This window comes from Rhinichthys klamathensis, unplaced genomic scaffold, assembly GCF_029890125.1.
Source record: "Rhinichthys klamathensis goyatoka isolate OS25496 unplaced genomic scaffold, OSU_Roscu_1.1 h1tg000009l_1, whole genome shotgun sequence".
NCBI classification, from domain to species: Eukaryota; Metazoa; Chordata; class Actinopteri; order Cypriniformes; family Leuciscidae; genus Rhinichthys; species Rhinichthys klamathensis.
Genome location: NW_026606562.1, coordinates 4,241,821 through 4,260,863, shown reverse-complemented (window position 1 = coordinate 4,260,863; position 19,043 = coordinate 4,241,821).

Below are 19,043 nucleotides of genomic sequence, written 5' to 3'. Positions count from 1 at the left end.
TGCAAAATTCTACGGAACACAAAAAGCTATATAACAAAATGCAATGGAATAATTGAGATAAATCAAGACAGTCAAATAACTTCTCTTACGGTTTCGAACTCAACTTTGTCAAAATTCATAGCACCAGAACTTGAACTGTCAACTTGTGATTCACAAGATATAGAAGAACTCTTTCTATCCTCCGATGAACTGACTTTAACATATAATAACTGTTTGGAAGTCACCAATATTGAAAACGCTTCATCCGCTCATCCCAGTGATGAGGATTTATTTGAAGTGAATATCGATGAAATCAACCCTGTCCTCTGTGTCACAGAGACACAAAGCACTCCAGAACCCAAGTCTCCAGTTAAAAGACCATCTGAGCCAACAACGCCTCCTATTACACCAGCTAAAAAACCTTTGACTAAGAAGAGTGCTGTAAAAATAATACAAAAATGACTTTGTATTGAAATGCACAACTAAGATGGTTGTGTGTGTGTGTGTGTGTATATATATTGAAATGATGGTATTGGTGTTTTTTTTTTTTGTTTTTTTTTTAATGAATGGCAAATATTGATTTAAGTCATGTTTTCTATTGAAATTAGGTTAATTTTGTCCATTATGTTCTGAAATGCTACTGATTGATTTTTATTTCATTTTTATGGCAAAGCTTTGTTAAATGTTGTTTAATGTGTTTTTTTTTTATTAAAACAAATGTGTGTCAATTCTTGGAATATGTGACCTTTATTGCATGGGCTTATCTTGCATTTGGAAAGTTGCGTGCATTCTTCTAGCCATTCTTAACTAGGCACTAAGTTTAGTTTCACAAACCATACTGGGAAAAGCAAGTAGTGTAACCATAAGTGTCATTGTGAATAACTAAAGAAACGGTTGGTATTCTGTTCTGTAAAGATTTAAATATGCAACAATGGTGCTTTAAAATCACTTCAAAGGCCCCCTCTAATTTGCTTACTTTATCCAATGTGCTAAATGGTATTTAAACTAAAAATAATCGTTATTTTTAATTCACATTTTTATCACCTCTCACAATATTGTTTCTAGGCAGCATAAAAAAAAAAAACTTAATTGTACAAGACATTATCAAAGATGACTGTCAAAGTAATGTACTTGTAGCAAAAATATAGGTTACAGTTGCATATGGCAGTTAACCCATGTAATTCCAATTTCTTTTCCCTGAGATAACATGTATGAATACATAAGGATATTAAACAATCTTTAACAATTACGTCAAAAATATATATCAAAATCCATACAAAAAACTTGATTATTCGTCAGGTCACAATTGTGACCATTAGTAGAACAAAGGGAGGCTAGGTATATGGTGTTAATGGATTTATAAACTGACAAACTTCTACAGTTTAAAGACCAGGTTCAATAATTGTTTTAAGCTTTAGTTAATAGTGTTGTATTACATCAAAGACACACCATGCAAAATTTCCATTTGTCAAACAGTGACCCCTAGAGTCGCTGTGGAGTACTTGTATTTTTTCTGAATATTAACTTAATGACCTAATATCTAATATGCCCATGACAATTTAGAAACTGAAAATAGAACATAAAAATATATGTATTAGATCTAATATAACAAAATTACAAGATTATAAAATGCATTGCGTAAATTCTTGTTTAAAGAGAAGTGTTTAATCTACAATTAAACTAGGAATGTTTGACAGAATAGTGAATATTATCAGGAAACCTGCTCCAGACTTTAGGACCCACATGCAAAAACAAAACATTCTCTCCTTTAGTGCAGTTCAATATCCTAAGTAGTACCAAAAGTCCAGAATTGTAAGATTCTTACAAGAACCTGTTAATCTTAATGTTGTAAAATAATATTTTATTGATCTATATACTGCATCTTGGACTAACTTTATTTGTTAAAGGTGCAGGACAACCACCTAACAGTGAATCACAATAATATCAACTAAACTCATTAAACGTAACATGCTGTCCATTTAAATACTAAATCTTCATTTTGAGTTATTTCTCATTTGAACTATGGAACTTCTACATCTATGGAAACACATGACTTCCCAGGGGCTCAATGAGTGACAGGCATATGACCCAGAGATTGTGGGTTCAAGTCCTTTGTCTTACAACTTTATAAAGTTGTGTCATTTCAATTTCTTTATCATACTGAAAAGCATTGTACTATTCTTTCTTCCTATTAAATACAACGTGTGTTTCATTTATATGCAAAGTCTTTATTTTGAGTCCATTCTCTTTTTTACTACTGAACCTCGGCAGCTGGATGATCTCATTTCTTTTGTGAGGTAAGAAGTTAATGAGTAAGAATACTTTGGTTATTAAAGTTTCTTTTAAAGTTTGGAAAGCAAAGTATTTTTAAGTACTTTTTGAACCCATGGAACCATTGAAGGCTTGGCCCCGTAAGGCTGCTTGCAGCTTTAATTAGGGGCCAAGCACCGAAGGTGCAGAGGCACCTATTGTATCTGTTGGTTTTCTTATTATTATTATTATTATTATTCTTCTTCTTCTTCTTCCGCAAATGGAAGTCTATGGCAGCCCTATGAACCGTACATAGGAAAATGATGAAATTTGGCACACTTGTAGTGATGCTAATGAATAGTAATTGGACCAATTTTTGACCCTCTAGGACCAACTCTATAGCGCCACCACCAGTTCAAAAATTCAACATTGAAATGGTTATAACTTTTGAACCCTTTGATCTAGAGACATGAAACTTAGTACACCTGATTCCACTCATCATGCTGATCACAACCAATACCTTACATTAAGACCCCGCCCATTACAGTAGTGGCCATTTTGAAATGTACAGTATTCAGTTATTTCGCTACTCCTCCTTCAAATTTTGTCCAATTTTCTCCAAACATGCACTCAAATGATCTTCAGACTGAGCCGCATAAAAGTACTGTTCCCGATTTTTTTGTTATACTGGAAAAAAAAAGTTATAATGTCGCAAACTTAACGAGGTCCACCCAAAATTGGCTAAGAGGCTGTATCTCGGCCAAAGTTTGATCAATCGAAACGAAAATTGGTACACTTCATCGGAAGCATGTTCTGAGGTCTCATGCCAAAGTTGGGAATAGCGCCACCTACGGGTCATGAGATATGACAAATTGCTATTTTGGCCAATAACTTTTGAACAGTTTGTCAGAAAATCATAATTGTGGTATCTATGGATTCCTTGCATCATGCCGAATCCGTGGATATCGATTTTGCCATGATGGGATGTACCACGTGTCCGCCATTTTGAATTTTGTCATAAATTGCAATATCTTTTAAACTATTTGACATATCAGCACACAATTTGGTAGGGATGACCGACACCATGTCCTAAAGCGACATGAGAAGTTTGATCACAGCGCCACCTAGTGTTCCAGATATATCATTGTTTTTTGAAAAAACGCTTATAACATTTGAAAATATTGTTCAAATTTTGAGTTCTTTATGACATTATGTTCCTTGGTTTATGCCGATTTAGACGATATCTCATTTGTCATTTTCCAACAATGTGACTGGCCGCCATATTGGAGCGAATGTAAAACAGTTTTTTCGCTACTCCTCCTTCAAAATTTGTCCAAAATTGTCCAAAATTTGCTCAAATGATCTTCGGACCGAGCCGCATAAAAGTACTGTTCCCGATTTTTTTGCTATACTGTAATAAAAAAGTTATGATGTCACAAATGTAACAAGGTCAACCCAAAATTGGCTAAGAGGCTGTAACTTGTGAACAGTTTGTCACAAAATCATAAAATTGGTGTCTATCGATTCCTTGCATCATGTCGAATCCGATGATATCTATTTTGCCAGGATTGGATGTACCACGTCATAAGCTAAATTAGCATTAAGCTAGCTTAGCATGCTAATCTGGTTAACATGTCACTCATTCTCACACTGAACCCTCTCCTCTGCCGTTTTGAAATTCACGTCCTCTGAGTGGCGCAATCAGCTAAACCATGCATCTCGAATCCCGAACCATTCTGGTCGTGGGTTCGAGTCCCATGTGGGACGACTTTAAAATTGTTTATAAAGTTGTCATTTCAATTCCTTCCGGCTCTGCTCTGCTGTTGGTGCTTAAATGCTAGCTGTGCTTCATTTACATGTATATTCAATTTGTGCTGTTTTTGTTCTTGCGGCTCTGCAGTGCTATTGGTGCTTAAATGCTTGATGCGCTGCTGTACTTGCAGTACTTGCTGTGCTTGCAGTACTTGCTGTACTTGCTGTGTTTGCAGTACTTGCTGTACTTGCTGTGTTTGCTGTACTTGCAGTACTTGCTGTACTTGCAGCTTGCTGTACTTGCAGTTTGCAGTACTTGTTCTGCTTGCGGTGCCAAGCCTTTGAACTTTGCTGTACTTGTTCTAAATTGCGGTGCCAAGCCTTTGAACTTTGCTGTACTTGTTCTAATTGTGGTGCCAAGCCTTTTAACTTTGCTTTAATTGTTCTAATTGCGGTGCCAAGCCTTTGAACTTTGCTGTAATTGTTCTAATTGCGGTGCCTTGCAGGGCTTGGCCCCGTGTTGCTGCTTGCAGCTATATTTAGGGGCCAAGCACCGAAGGTGCAGAGGCACCTATTGTATCTGTTAGTTTTCTTATTATTATTATTATTATTATTATTATTCTTCTTCCGCAAATGGAAGTCTATGGCAGCCCTATGAACCGTACATAGGAAAATGATGAAATTTGGCAGACTTGTAGTGATGCTAATGAATAGTAATTGGACCAATTTTTGACCCTCTAGGACCAACTCTATAGCGCCACCACCAGTTCAAAAATTCAACATTGAAATGGTTATAACTTTTGAACCCTTTGATCTAGAGACATGAAACTTAGTACACCTGATTCCACTCATCATGCTGATCACAACCAATACCTTACATTAAGACCCCGCCCATTACAGTAGTGGCCATTTTGAAATGTACAGTATTCAGTTATTTCGCTACTCCTCCTTCAAATTTTGTCCAATTTTCTCCAAACATGCACTCAAATGATCTTCAGACTGAGCCGCATAAAAGTACTGTTCCCGATTTTTTTGTTATACTGGAAAAAAAAAAGTTATAATGTCGCAAACTTAACGAGGTCCACCCAAAATTGGCTAAGAGGCTGTATCTCGGCCAAAGTTTGATCAATCGAAACGAAAATTGGTACACTTCATCGGAAGCATGTTCTGAGGTCCCATGCCAAAGTTGGGAATAGCGCCACCTACGGGTCATGAGATATGACAAATTGCTATTTTGGCCAATAACTTTTGAACAGTTTGTCAGAAATTCATAATTGTGGTATCTATGGATTCCTTGCGTCATGCCGAATCCGTGGATATCGATTTTGCCATGATGGGATGTACCACGTGTCCGCCATTTTGAATTTTGTCATAAATTGCAATATCTTTTAAACTATTTGACATATCAGCACACAATTTGGTAGGGATGACCGACACCATGTCCTAAAGCGACATGAGAAGTTTGATCACAGCGCCACCTAGTGTTCCAGATATATCATTGTTTTTTTAAAAAACGCTTATAACATTTGAAAATATTGTTCAAATTTTGAGTTCTTTATGACATTATGTTCCTTGGTTTATGCCGATTTAGACGATATCTCATTTGTCATTTTCCAACAATGTGACTGGCCGCCATATTGGAGCGAATGTAAAACAGTTTTTTCGCTACTCCTCCTTCAAAATTTGTCCAAAATTGTCCAAAATTTGCTCAAATGATCTTCGGACCGAGCCGCATAAAAGTACTGTTCCCGATTTTTTTGCTATACTGTAATAAAAAAGTTATGATGTCACAAATTTAACAAGGTCAACCCAAAATTGGCTAAGAGGCTGTAACTTGTGAACAGTTTGTCACAAAATCATAAAATTGGTGTCTATCGATTCCTTGCATCATGTCGAATCCGACGATATCTATTTTGCCAGGATTGGATGTACCACGTTATAAGCTAAATTAGCATTAAGCTAGCTTAGCATGCTTATCTGGTTAACATGTCATGGAACTTTTTGTGAACTCATTCTCACACTGAAACCTCTACTCAGCAGGCTGGTGAACGTGCATGAGTGATTAGCTCAACGTGTTACACCACGGATCCCGATGTTCAGCGTCGTGGGTTCGCCACTCAGTGTGACATGTGCCCAGACCGCATGAGGTACTGTGGCAGGAAAAGATGCAGAAGTTGCATCTGTTCCAGGCATTGTGCATAAGAATGATCTCATCTGAAGCTGCCACACACAACATGCAGTGCTTTTACGTCCAATTCATTGTTGTTCTTCTTCCAGAAGGGTAGTCAATGGCAGCCCTATGAACCACAAGTTAGAAAATTGGCACACTTGTAGTGATGGTAATGAGTAGTAATCTGACCAATTTTGGATGATTTAATCTAAACTTTTTAAATACAAAATGTTCTCCATTTACTTCAAAATTCTTAATTTTGACTTGATTCTCTCTTGAAAATATTGAATTTCGGCAGCTGTGTAGATGCATGTCTGGCAAGTGGCTCAACGAGATGAGTGACAGGCATCTAACCCATAGATAGTGGGTTCGAGTCCCGTGTGGGACAACTTTAAAATTGTGTATTATGAAATTAATTGATTATGAAACACTTGTAGTGAGTAGTCCAACGTGTGATCAGATGATCTTTGGACCGAGCTGCACAGAAATGATGAACAGGTTTTTGATAGTAGCCCCCATACCAAAGATCTTCCTCTCTGCAGTTGACCTAGCCTGTGTTTGTTGCCTTATCTTAGTTAGCTTAGCATACTAATTGGTTAGCATGCTAGCCAGATGCCATTCTTTCTAATGTGGCTCTTCAGTTATCAGGCTAAACCATAAGGCTTTAAGTGGTGGACAAGTTGCTTCTGTTCCAGGTGAAGGAGCTAGTAGAATAGAACACACAGATAATTTATTTAAAAATTCTTCATTTTGAGTTGCTTCTCACTTGAACTATGGATCTTCTGCATCTTGGCCAAAACACAACTTCCAAGTGGTGCAATGAGATGAGTGACAGATATCTGACCCAGAGATAGTGGGTTCAAGCCCCATGTGGGACAACTTTAATTTAAAAAAAAAATGTGTTAAGTTGTCATTTCAATTCCTTTATTATCCAGATAAGCATTGTTGTAATCTTTCTTTTGGGATTAGAAATGTGTTTTTGTTCATTCTATGTTGATTCTTACCTGAAGTCTTAAATATCCAGAAAGGTTTGTGAACAAATGAGCAGTCATTGACTTTCAACTATTCTAATTGCATTGTAAGCAGTTACATAAATTGGTTGTTTTCTTCCTATGTATAGTCGTATCCTCTTTTTTTTTTTGCCTCCATGTGTTAATTCTCAACTTCATATATGTGTTTGTGCATTGTGTGTAAAGTAGTGAACTGGAGAGCAGAAGGGTATGATAAGATGTTTGTGGTGGTCTAGGTAAACCTCTATTTTTTTAAATTGTGCTGCCTTTTTTACATTTCAAGTTAAATACATAAAGCTTCAAACAGAACACAAATGCCTATTCAATTGATCAACCACTGGCAACATTTTATTGCAAAGTATATAGTAAAGAATACTTTCAATTCCATACAAGAAATGGTTTGACCAACTCCACAATATTAACTGATCTGACATTAAACATTTGAATGTGTACATATGCATATCTTTTAATTATTTTAAGTCCCATAAACATTAGACTTACTTAGTGACTTGAATATCAGTTTTTCCTTCTCGTCATGTGGACAATAAATAAAAGTAATTTTATCATAATAGTAAACCATAAAATCACATTAAAATACATGAACATTTTTGTATTATCTAACATTAAGAATTGTTTTAAAAAATAAATTGTAATTGTAAATAGAAGTTAATTAGTTACTACATGAATGTTAAATTACAAATAGTTACTATTCTAACAGTACATTATTTGGATCAACATCAATTAGTTGAGGTATATTGCCAAAAAGACTAGTAAAAGCTAACCTAAAGAATTTACATAATGTATACAATTATTTATTCTCAAATAAGCAACAAAATATCATTACACATCAAACAATACACTATCATTATACACAGAGCTGCACTCCAGGTTTATTGCTGCTCCTGATGCTTTGAATATTTTCCCAAAACAATCAGAGTAAAGCTTAATTAAGTTCAAGAGGCTTCATTTCTCCATCCCTAAAAGGCATTATACAAGTAAATTTACCTTTCAATTATTTCCAGCAGACTTTCAGATCCATTTCTTGCCTCCACTAAACCAAGCTTCCCAATTCTAAAATGATTAACTCAGCAATTTGATGAATGTATTACTAATTCCTGCAATCACCCTAATTGAATCGTTTGTTAATTGCATACCAAGCATTGTCAATTTCTGTTCTAGTAGGCCTAATCTACTATAAATCACACCACTTGCAAACCTCTTTTTTCATGCAACAGCAAAAATGAACAAATATTTAAATAGACCAGAGACCAGTGAATCTGACAACTGCATTTATGTTTACATTCATGCAGTTTCCAGAGTGCAACTGTCTAGAACAAACTCAAAGTTTTTTAATGCAACTTTGCAAACAGGTCGCAGTGAATATCACCAAGCTGTCATCTTTGCGCACGAAAAACATCAAACTTGGACAACATTAGCATTAAATCGGACAGCGGTTAAACTGTCAAACATAACAAAAAAGCCAAGTAAGTGGTAGTCTAGCTATTTAATCCTGTTTTCTATCTGATAAACTTTCAGTAATCGTATTCCTTTCAAATTCATTGTACAAACAAGCCCATATCAATTCTCACTTTTTTCATTCTTTAGGCCTCAATAATTCTGAATATTTCATTCAGTGTGATCGGAGTACTGCTGTGGAAGTCGCAACGTCTACATTTCCCCACAAACCACCAAAAGAGATAGAAAAACTCACTGTAGAAGAAGCAAAAACTCTGGGATCACGACAATTGGTAAGCTGTTTTTTTTTCAACCTTCTCACTGTGTAAATAGCCTACAGGGTTGTTTACTTGTTGTAGTAATGCTCTGGAGAGTAGTACAATCACATATATTAGCCCTCTGTAGATTGTGCAAAATCGTTTTTATGGGGAGAAAAACATTTTAAAGTAGCCTGACGTTCAAAAAAATGCTAAAATGTGAAAGATTTTTCAGATGCACAGGCAAAGATTACTCTGCTTCTCAGTTATCTTTGCTAGATGCTTTACAAACATGATTAATGCGTTTCAAATTGGTTAATGTGTGGAAAAGTTTGGCTATTTCCTCTTCTTATGACCACAACAGCAGTTGTATACATTTCCCTTGTAATCATGTTTATTGATGTATATTTTTGATTGTACATGTACTAGGGGTGTAACGGTTCACAAAATTCACGGTTCGGTTCGATACGATACACTTGTGTCACGGTTCGGTTCGGTACGATTCGGTACGTTTCCGATACAGCAAAAAGAAAGAAATGCCAGAGAAATTTCCTTGATTTAATCTTTTTAATTATATTTTTATTAAAACTAACATCATAAAGTATGATATTTTTTAACTTTGAGCAATGATGGAGCTATACTTGACTTTTCTTAGGAGCTTATAAAACAAAACAGCTCCTTGGACAAAATTAAATGTAATATTGTAGTAGTTATAAACAAAGGTTTATTTTAGTTCAGATTAACATTTGAGGGCAGCAATTGTATTCATAATGTCAAAATAAAACCGACGTAATGTTACTTGATAGCATTATAGCCTACTATTCCTGCCACACTCCCATGGTTACAGTTAGTAGTGTTACTACAGTAAACCCATGGTGAATGTTGCTGATCTGTGGACACTGGATAGTTCATTCATGGCACAATGTTTCTTCCTGGTTTCCACGTCAGCGCTGTTTGATCCGTTAATAACGGAGAAATGCGAATGTTTCTCACTAGATCTTGCAGCGATGTTATTACTTCAGTGGCGAATTCAAATGCTTTCTTTACTGGATTTGGCTGTGTAGTAACAGTGCTGATGATTAAGATCGGCTCGCGCTGTATTTGTCCAAACTGATAAACGGTCCTTCAACCACACAATAACGAGTGGTTTCGTTCCGCTTACATTACATTTGCCATTTGATGTTGGGCAATGTTGTGGTCACGCACATTATGAGCGCGCTTGCCACGCGTGACGCGCCTTCATTTGAAATAACGAAATTTTGGTCGGCAGGAAAAATGGTCCAACGAACCGTTCGGTTCAAAAATGCGTACCGAAAACCGAACCGAAAGCCTCGTACCGAACGGTTCAATACGAATACGTGTATCGTTACACCCCTAACATGTACGATTTTCTTTAAATTTTCAGATCACTAAAATATCTGCAACAGTATGCAAGCTAAACAACGCAACTACTGTAAAGGCCTGGGGTACAGACTGTGAGATCCAAGAATGTTCCTTGCAAGATCCATCTGGAGAAATTCAACTTACTCTTTGGGAAAACCAAGTTTCAAAACTGCAACTAGGTAACTCCTACACCTTTACCAATCTTAAAACTAGACTGTACAACAGCCTTAAGAGCCTCACAACAACCCTGAAAACAACCATGGAACCTATTGCACAGGACCAAGTTTTCCCACCTGGTCAAGGCCCTAAAATCAGTAAAGAACCCTCTCTACCTAATACAGTGGTGAAACAAAAGCCAATAGGGGTGCAAATAAACATTAAAAAACAATGTCCAAAATGCCACAAATCACAAGAACAATTCAACATCAAACAGCAATTTCACCGTTGCCCGACTTGCAAAATTCTACGGAACACAAAAAGCTATATAACAAAATGCAATGGAATAATTGAGATAAATCAAGACAGTCAAATAACTTCTCTTACGGTTTCGAACTCAACTTTGTCAAAATTCATAGCACCAGAACTTGAACTGTCAACTTGTGATTCACAAGATATAGAAGAACTCTTTCTATCCTCCGATGAACTGACTTTAACATATAATAACTGTTTGGAAGTCACCAATATTGAAAACGCTTCATCCGCTCATCCCAGTGATGAGGATTTATTTGAAGTGAATATCGATGAAATCAACCCTGTCCTCTGTGTCACAGAGACACAAAGCACTCCAGAACCCAAGTCTCCAGTTAAAAGACCATCTGAGCCAACAACGCCTCCTATTACACCAGCTAAAAAACCTTTGACTAAGAAGAGTGCTGTAAAAATAATACAAAAATGACTTTGTATTGAAATGCACAACTAAGATGGTTGTGTGTGTGTGTGTATATATATTGAAATGATGGTATTGGTGTTTTTTTTTTTTGTTTTTTTTTTAATGAATGGCAAATATTGATTTAAGTCATGTTTTCTATTGAAATTAGGTTAATTTTGTCCATTATGTTCTGAAATGCTACTGATTGATTTTTATTTCATTTTTATGGCAAAGCTTTGTTAAATGTTGTTTAATGTGTTTTTTTTTTTATTAAAACAAATGTGTGTCAATTCTTGGAATATGTGACCTTTATTGCATGGGCTTATCTTGCATTTGGAAAGTTGCGTGCATTCTTCTAGCCATTCTTAACTAGGCACTAAGTTTAGTTTCACAAACCATACTGGGAAAAGCAAGTAGTGTAACCATAAGTGTCATTGTGAATAACTAAAGAAACGGTTGGTATTCTGTTCTGTAAAGATTTAAATATGCAACAATGGTGCTTTAAAATCACTTCAAAGGCCCCCTCTAATTTGCTTACTTTATCCAATGTGCTAAATGGTATTTAAACTAAAAATAATCGTTATTTTTAATTCACATTTTTATCACCTCTCACAATATTGTTTCTAGGCAGCATAAAAAAAAAACTTAATTGTACAAGACATTATCAAAGATGACTGTCAAAGTAATGTACTTGTAGCAAAAATATAGGTTACAGTTGCATATGGCAGTTAACCCATGTAATTCCAATTTCTTTTCCCTGAGATAACATGTATGAATACATAAGGATATTAAACAATCTTTAACAATTACGTCAAAAATATATATCAAAATCCATACAAAAAACTTGATTATTCGTCAGGTCACAATTGTGACCATTAGTAGAACAAAGGGAGGCTAGGTATATGGTGTTAATGGATTTATAAACTGACAAACTTCTACAGTTTAAAGACCAGGTTCAATAATTGTTTTAAGCTTTAGTTAATAGTGTTGTATTACATCAAAGACACACCATGCAAAATTTCCATTTGTCAAACAGTGACCCCTAGAGTTGCTGTGGAGTACTTGTATTTTTTCTGAATATTAACTTAATGAACTAATATCTAATATGCCCATGACAATTTAGAAACTGAAAATAGAACATAAAAATATGTATTAGATCTAATATAACAAAATTACAAGATTATAAAATGCATTGCGTGAATTCTTGTTTAAAGAGAAGTGTTTAATCTACAATTAAACTAGGAATGTTTGACAGAATAGTGAATATTATCAGGAAACCTGCTCCAGACTTTAGGACCCACATGCAAAAACAAAACATTCTCTCCTTTAGTGCAGTTCAATATCCTAAGTAGTACCAAAAGTCCAGAATTGTAAGATTCTTACAAGAACCTGTTAATCTTAATGTTGTAAAATAATATTTTATTGATCTATATACTGCATCTTGGACTAACTTTATTTGTTAAAGGTGCAGGACAACCACCTAACAGTGAATCACAATAATATCAACTAAACTCATTAAACGTAACATGCTGTCCATTTAAATACTAAATCTTCATTTTGAGTTGATTCTCATTTGAACTATGGAACTTCTACATCTATGGAAACACATGACTTCCCAGGGGCTCAATGAGTGACAGGCATATGACCCAGAGATTGTGGGTTCAAGTCCTTTGTCTTACAACTTTATAAAGTTGTGTCATTTCAATTTCTTTATCATACTGAAAAGCATTGTACTATTCTTTCTTCCTATTAAATACAACGTGTGTTTCATTTATATGCAAAGTCTTTATTTTGAGTTCATTCTCTTTTTTACTACTGAACCTCGGCAGCTGGATGATCTCATTTCTTTTGTGAGGTAAGAAGTTAATGAGTAAGAACACTTTGGTTATTAAAGTTTCTTTTAAAGTTTTGAAAGCAAAGTATTTTTAAGTACCTTTTGAACCCATGGAACCATTGAAGGCTTGGCCCCGTAAGGCTGCTTGCAGCTTTAATAGCAATTGTTATTGTCAGAATAATAGTTTTCTTCTTCTTCCGCAAATGGAAGTCTATGGCAGCCCTATGAACCGTACATAGGAAAATGATGAAATTTGGCACACTTATAGTGATGGTCATGAAAAGTAATTGAGCCAAATATTGAGTCTCTAGAACCAACTCTATAGCGCCACCACCAGTTCAAAAATTCAACATTGAAATGGTTATAACTTTTGAACCCTTTGATCTAGAGACATGAAACTTGGTACACCTGATTCCTCTCATCATGCTGATCACAACCAATACCTTACATTAAGACCCCGCCCATTACAGTAGTGGCCATTTTGAAATGTACAGTATTCAGTTTTTTCGCTACTCCTCCTTCAAATTTTGTCCAATTTTCTCCAAACATGCACTCAAATGATCTGCAGGCTGAGCCGCATAAAAGTACTGTTCCCGATTTTTTTGTTATACTGGAAAAAAAAAAGTTATAATGTCGCAAACTTAACGAGGTCCACCCAAAATAGGCTAAGAGGCTGTATCTCGGCCAAAGTTTGATCAATCAAAACGAAAATTGGTACACTTCATCGGAAGCATGTTCTGAGGCCCCATGCCAAAGTTGGGAATAGCGCCACCTACGGGTCATGAGATATGACAAATTGCTATTTTGGCCAATAACTTTTGAACAGTTTGTCAGAAATTCATAATTGTGGTATCTATGGATTCCTTGCGTCATGCCGAATCCGTGGATATCGATTTTGCCATGATGGGATGTACCACGTGTCCGCCATTTTGAATTTTGTCATAAATTGCAATATCTTTTAAACTATTTGACATATCAGCACACAATTTGGTAGGGATGACCGACACCATGTCCTAAAGCGACATGAGAAGTTTGATCACAGCGCCACCTAGTGTTCCAGATATATCATTGTTTTTTGAAAAAACGCTTATAACATTTGAAAATAATGTTCAAATTTTGAGTTCTTTATGACATTATGTTCCTTGGTTTATGCCGATTTAGACAATATCTCATTTGTCATTTTCCAACAATGTGACTGGCCGCCATATTGGAGCGAATGTAAAACAGTTTTTTCGCTACTCCTCCTTCAAAATTTGTCCAAAATTGTCCAAAATTTGCTCAAATGATCTTCGGACCGAGCCGCATAAAAGTACTGTTCCCGATTTTTTTGCTATACTGTAATAAAAAAGTTATGATGTCACAAATTTAACAAGGTCAACCCAAAATTGGCTAAGAGGCTGTAACTTGTGAACAGTTTGTCACAAAATCATAAAATTGGTGTCTATCGATTCCTTGCATCATGTCGAATCCGATGATATCTATTTTGCCAGGATTGGATGTACCACGTCATAAGCTAAATTAGCAATAAGCTAGCTTAGCATGCTTATCTGGTTAACATGTCATGGAACTTTTTGTGAACTCATTCTCACACTGAAACCTCTACTCAGCAGGCTGGTGAACGTGCATGAGTGATTAGCTCAACGTGTTACACCACGGATCCCGATGTTCAGCGTCGTGGGTTCGCCACTCAGTGTGACATGTGCCCAGACCGCATGAGGTACTGTGGCAGGAAAAGATGCAGAAGTTGCATCTGTTCCAGGCATTGTGCATAAGAATGATCTCATCTGAAGCTGCCACACACAACATGCAGTGCTTTTACGTCCAATTCATTGTTGTTCTTCTTCCAGAAGGGTAGTCAATGGCAGCCCTATGAACCACAAGTTAGAAAATTGGCACACTTGTAGTGATGGTAATGAGTAGTAATCTGACCAATTTTGGATGATTTAATCTAAACTTTTTAAATACAAAATGTTCTCCATTTACTTCAAAATTCTTAATTTTGACTTGATTCTCTCTTGAAAATATTGAATTTCGGCAGCTGTGTAGATGCATGTCTGGCAAGTGGCTCAACGAGATGAGTGACAGGCATCTAACCCATAGATAGTGGGTTCGAGTCCCGTGTGGGACAACTTTAAAATTGTGTATTATGAAATTAATTGATTATGAAACACTTGTAGTGAGTAGTCCAACGTGTGATCAGATGATCTTTGGACCGAGCTGCACAGAAATGATGAACAGGTTTTTGATAGTAGCCCCCATACCAAAGATCTTCCTCTCTGCAGTTGATCTAGCCTGTGTTTGTTGCCTTATCTTAGTTAGCTTAGCATACTAATTGGTTAGCATGCTAGCCAGATGCCATTCTTTCTAATGTGGCTCTTCAGTTATCAGGCTAAACCATAAGGCTTTAAGTGGTGGACAAGTTGCTTCTGTTCCAGGTGAAGGAGCTAGTAGAATAGAACACACAGATAATTTATTTAAAAATTCTTCATTTTGAGTTGCTTCTCACTTGAACTATGGATCTTCTGCATCTTGGCCAAAACACAACTTCCAAGTGGTGCAATGAGATGAGTGACAGATATCTGACCCAGAGATAGTGGGTTCAAGCCCCATGTGGGACAACTTTAATTTAAAAAAAAAATGTGTTAAGTTGTCATTTCAATTCCTTTATTATCCAGATAAGCATTGTTGTAATCTTTCTTTTGGGATTAGAAATGTGTTTTTGTTCATTCTATGTTGATTCTTACCTGAAGTCTTAAATATCCAGAAAGGTTTGTGAACAAATGAGCAGTCATTGACTTTCAACTATTCTAATTGCATTGTAAGCAGTTACATAAATTGGTTGTTTTCTTCCTATGTATAGTCGTATCCTCTTTTTTTTTTGCCTCCATGTGTTAATTCTCAACTTCATATATGTGTTTGTGCATTGTGTGTAAAGTAGTGAACTGGAGAGCAGAAGGGTATGATAAGATGTTTGTGGTGGTCTAGGTAAACCTCTATTTTTTTTAATTGTGCTGCCTTTTTTACATTTCAAGTTAAATACATAAAGCTTCAAACAGAACACAAATGCCTATTCAATTGATCAACCACTGGCAACATTTTATTGCAAAGTATATAGTAAAGAATACTTTCAATTCCATACAAGAAATGGTTTGACCAACTCCACAATATTAACTGATCTGACATTAAACATTTGAATGTGTACATATGCATATCTTTTAATTATTTTAAGTCCCATAAACATTAGACTTACTTAGTGACTTGAATATCAGTTTTTCCTTCTCGTCATGTGGACAATAAATAAAAGTAATTTTATCATAATAGTAAACCATAAAATCACATTAAAATACATGAACATTTTTGTATTATCTAACATTAAGAATTGTTTTAAAAAATAAATTGTAATTGTAAATAGAAGTTAATTAGTTACTACATGAATGTTAAATTACAAATAGTTACTATTCTAACAGTACATTATTTGGATCAACATCAATTAGTTGAGGTATATTGCCAAAAAGACTAGTAAAAGCTAACCTAAAGAATTTACATAATGTATACAATTATTTATTCTCAAATAAGCAACAAAATATCATTACACATCAAACAATACACTATCATTATACACAGAGCTGCACTCCAGGTTTATTGCTGCTCCTGATGCTTTGAATATTTTCCCAAAACAATCAGAGTAAAGCTTAATTAAGTTCAAGAGGCTTCATTTCTCCATCCCTAAAAGGCATTATACAAGTAAATTTACCTTTCAATTATTTCCAGCAGACTTTCAGATCCATTTCTTGCCTCCACTAAACCAAGCTTCCCAATTCTAAAATGATTAACTCAGCAATTTGATGAATGTATTACTAATTCCTGCAATCACCCTAATTGAATCGTTTGTTAATTGCATACCAAGCATTGTCAATTTCTGTTCTAGTAGGCCTAATCTACTATAAATCACACCACTTGCAAACCTCTTTTTTCATGCAACAGCAAAAATGAACAAATATTTAAATAGACCAGAGACCAGTGAATCTGACAACTGCATTTATGTTTACATTCATGCAGTTTCCAGAGTGCAACTGTCTAGAACAAACTCAAAGTTTTTTAATGCAACTTTGCAAACAGGTCGCAGTGAATATCACCAAGCTGTCATCTTTGCGCACGAAAAACATCAAACTTGGACAACATTAGCATTAAATCGGACAGCGGTTAAACTGTCAAACATAACAAAAAAGCCAAGTAAGTGGTAGTCTAGCTATTTAATCCTGTTTTCTATCTGATAAACTTTCAGTAATCGTATTCCTTTCAAATTCATTGTACAAACAAGCCCATATCAATTCTCACTTTTTTCATTCTTTAGGCCTCAATAATTCTGAATATTTCATTCAGTGTGATCGGAGTACTGCTGTGGAAGTCGCAACGTCTACATTTCCCCACAAACCACCAAAAGAGATAGAAAAACTCACTGTAGAAGAAGCAAAAACTCTGGGATCACGACAATTGGTAAGCTGTTTTTTTTTCAACCTTCTCACTGTGTAAATAGCCTACAGGGTTGTTTACTTGTTGTAGTAATGCTCTGGAGAGTAGTACAATCACATATATTAGCCCTCTGTAGATTGTGCAAAATCGTTTTTATGGGGAGAAAAACATTTTAAAGTAGCCTGACGTTCAAAAAAATGCTAAAATGTGAAAGATTTTTCAGATGCACAGGCAAAGATTACTCTGCTTCTCAGTTATCTTTGCTAGATGCTTTACAAACATGATTAATGCGTTTCAAATTGGTTAATGTGTGGAAAAGTTTGGCTATTTCCTCTTCTTATGACCACAACAGCAGTTGTATACATTTCCCTTGTAATCATGTTTATTGATGTATATTTTTGATTGTACATGTACGATTTTCTTTAAATTTTCAGATCACTAAAATATCTGCAACAGTATGCAAGCTAAACAACGCAACTACTGTAAAGGCCTGGGGTACAGACTGTGAGATCCAAGAATGTTCCTTGCAAGATCCATCTGGAGAAATTCAACTTACTCTTTGGGAAAACCAAGTTTCAAAACTGCAACTAGGTAACTCCTACACCTTTACCAATCTTAAAACTAGACTGTACAACAGCCTTAAGAGCCTCACAACAACCCTGAAAACAACCATGGAACCTATTGCACAGGACCAAGTTTTCCCACCTGGTCAAGGCCCTAAAATCAGTAAAGAACCCTCTCTACCTAATACAGTGGTGAAACAAAAGCCAATAGGGGTGCAAATAAACATTAAAAAACAATGTCCAAAATGCCACAAATCACAAGAACAATTCAACATCAAACAGCAATTTCACCGTTGCCCGACTTGCAAAATTCTACGGAACACAAAAAGCTATATAACAAAATGCAATGGAATAATTGAGATAAATCAAGACAGTCAAATAACTTCTCTTACGGTTTCGAACTCAACTTTGTCAAAATTCATAGCACCAGAACTTGAACTGTCAACTTGTGATTCACAAGATATAGAAGAACTCTTTCTATCCTCCGATGAACTGACTTTAACATATAATAACTGTTTGGAAGTCACCAATATTGAAAACGCTTCATCCGCTCATCCCAGTGATGAGGATTTATTTGAAGTTAATATCGATGAAATCAACCCTGTCCTCTGTGTCACAGAGACACAAAGCACTCCAGAACCCAAGTCTCCAGTTAAAAGACCATCTGAGCCAACAACGCCTCCTATTACACCAGCTAAAAAACCTTTGACTAAGAAGAGTGCTGTAAAAATAATACAAAAATGACTTTGTATTGAAATGCACAACTAAGATGGTTGTGTGTGTGTGTATATATATTGAAATGATGGTATTGGTGTTTTTTTTTTTTGTGTTTTTTTAATGAATGGCAAATATTGATTTAAGTCATGTTTTCTATTGAAATTAGGTTAATTTTGTCCATTATGTTCTGAAATGCTACTGATTGATTTTTATTTCATTTTTATGGCAAAGCTTTGTTAAATGTTGTTTAATGTATTTTTTTATTTTATTAAAACAAATGTGTGTCAATTCTTGGAATATGTGACCTTTATTGCATGGGCTTATCTTACATT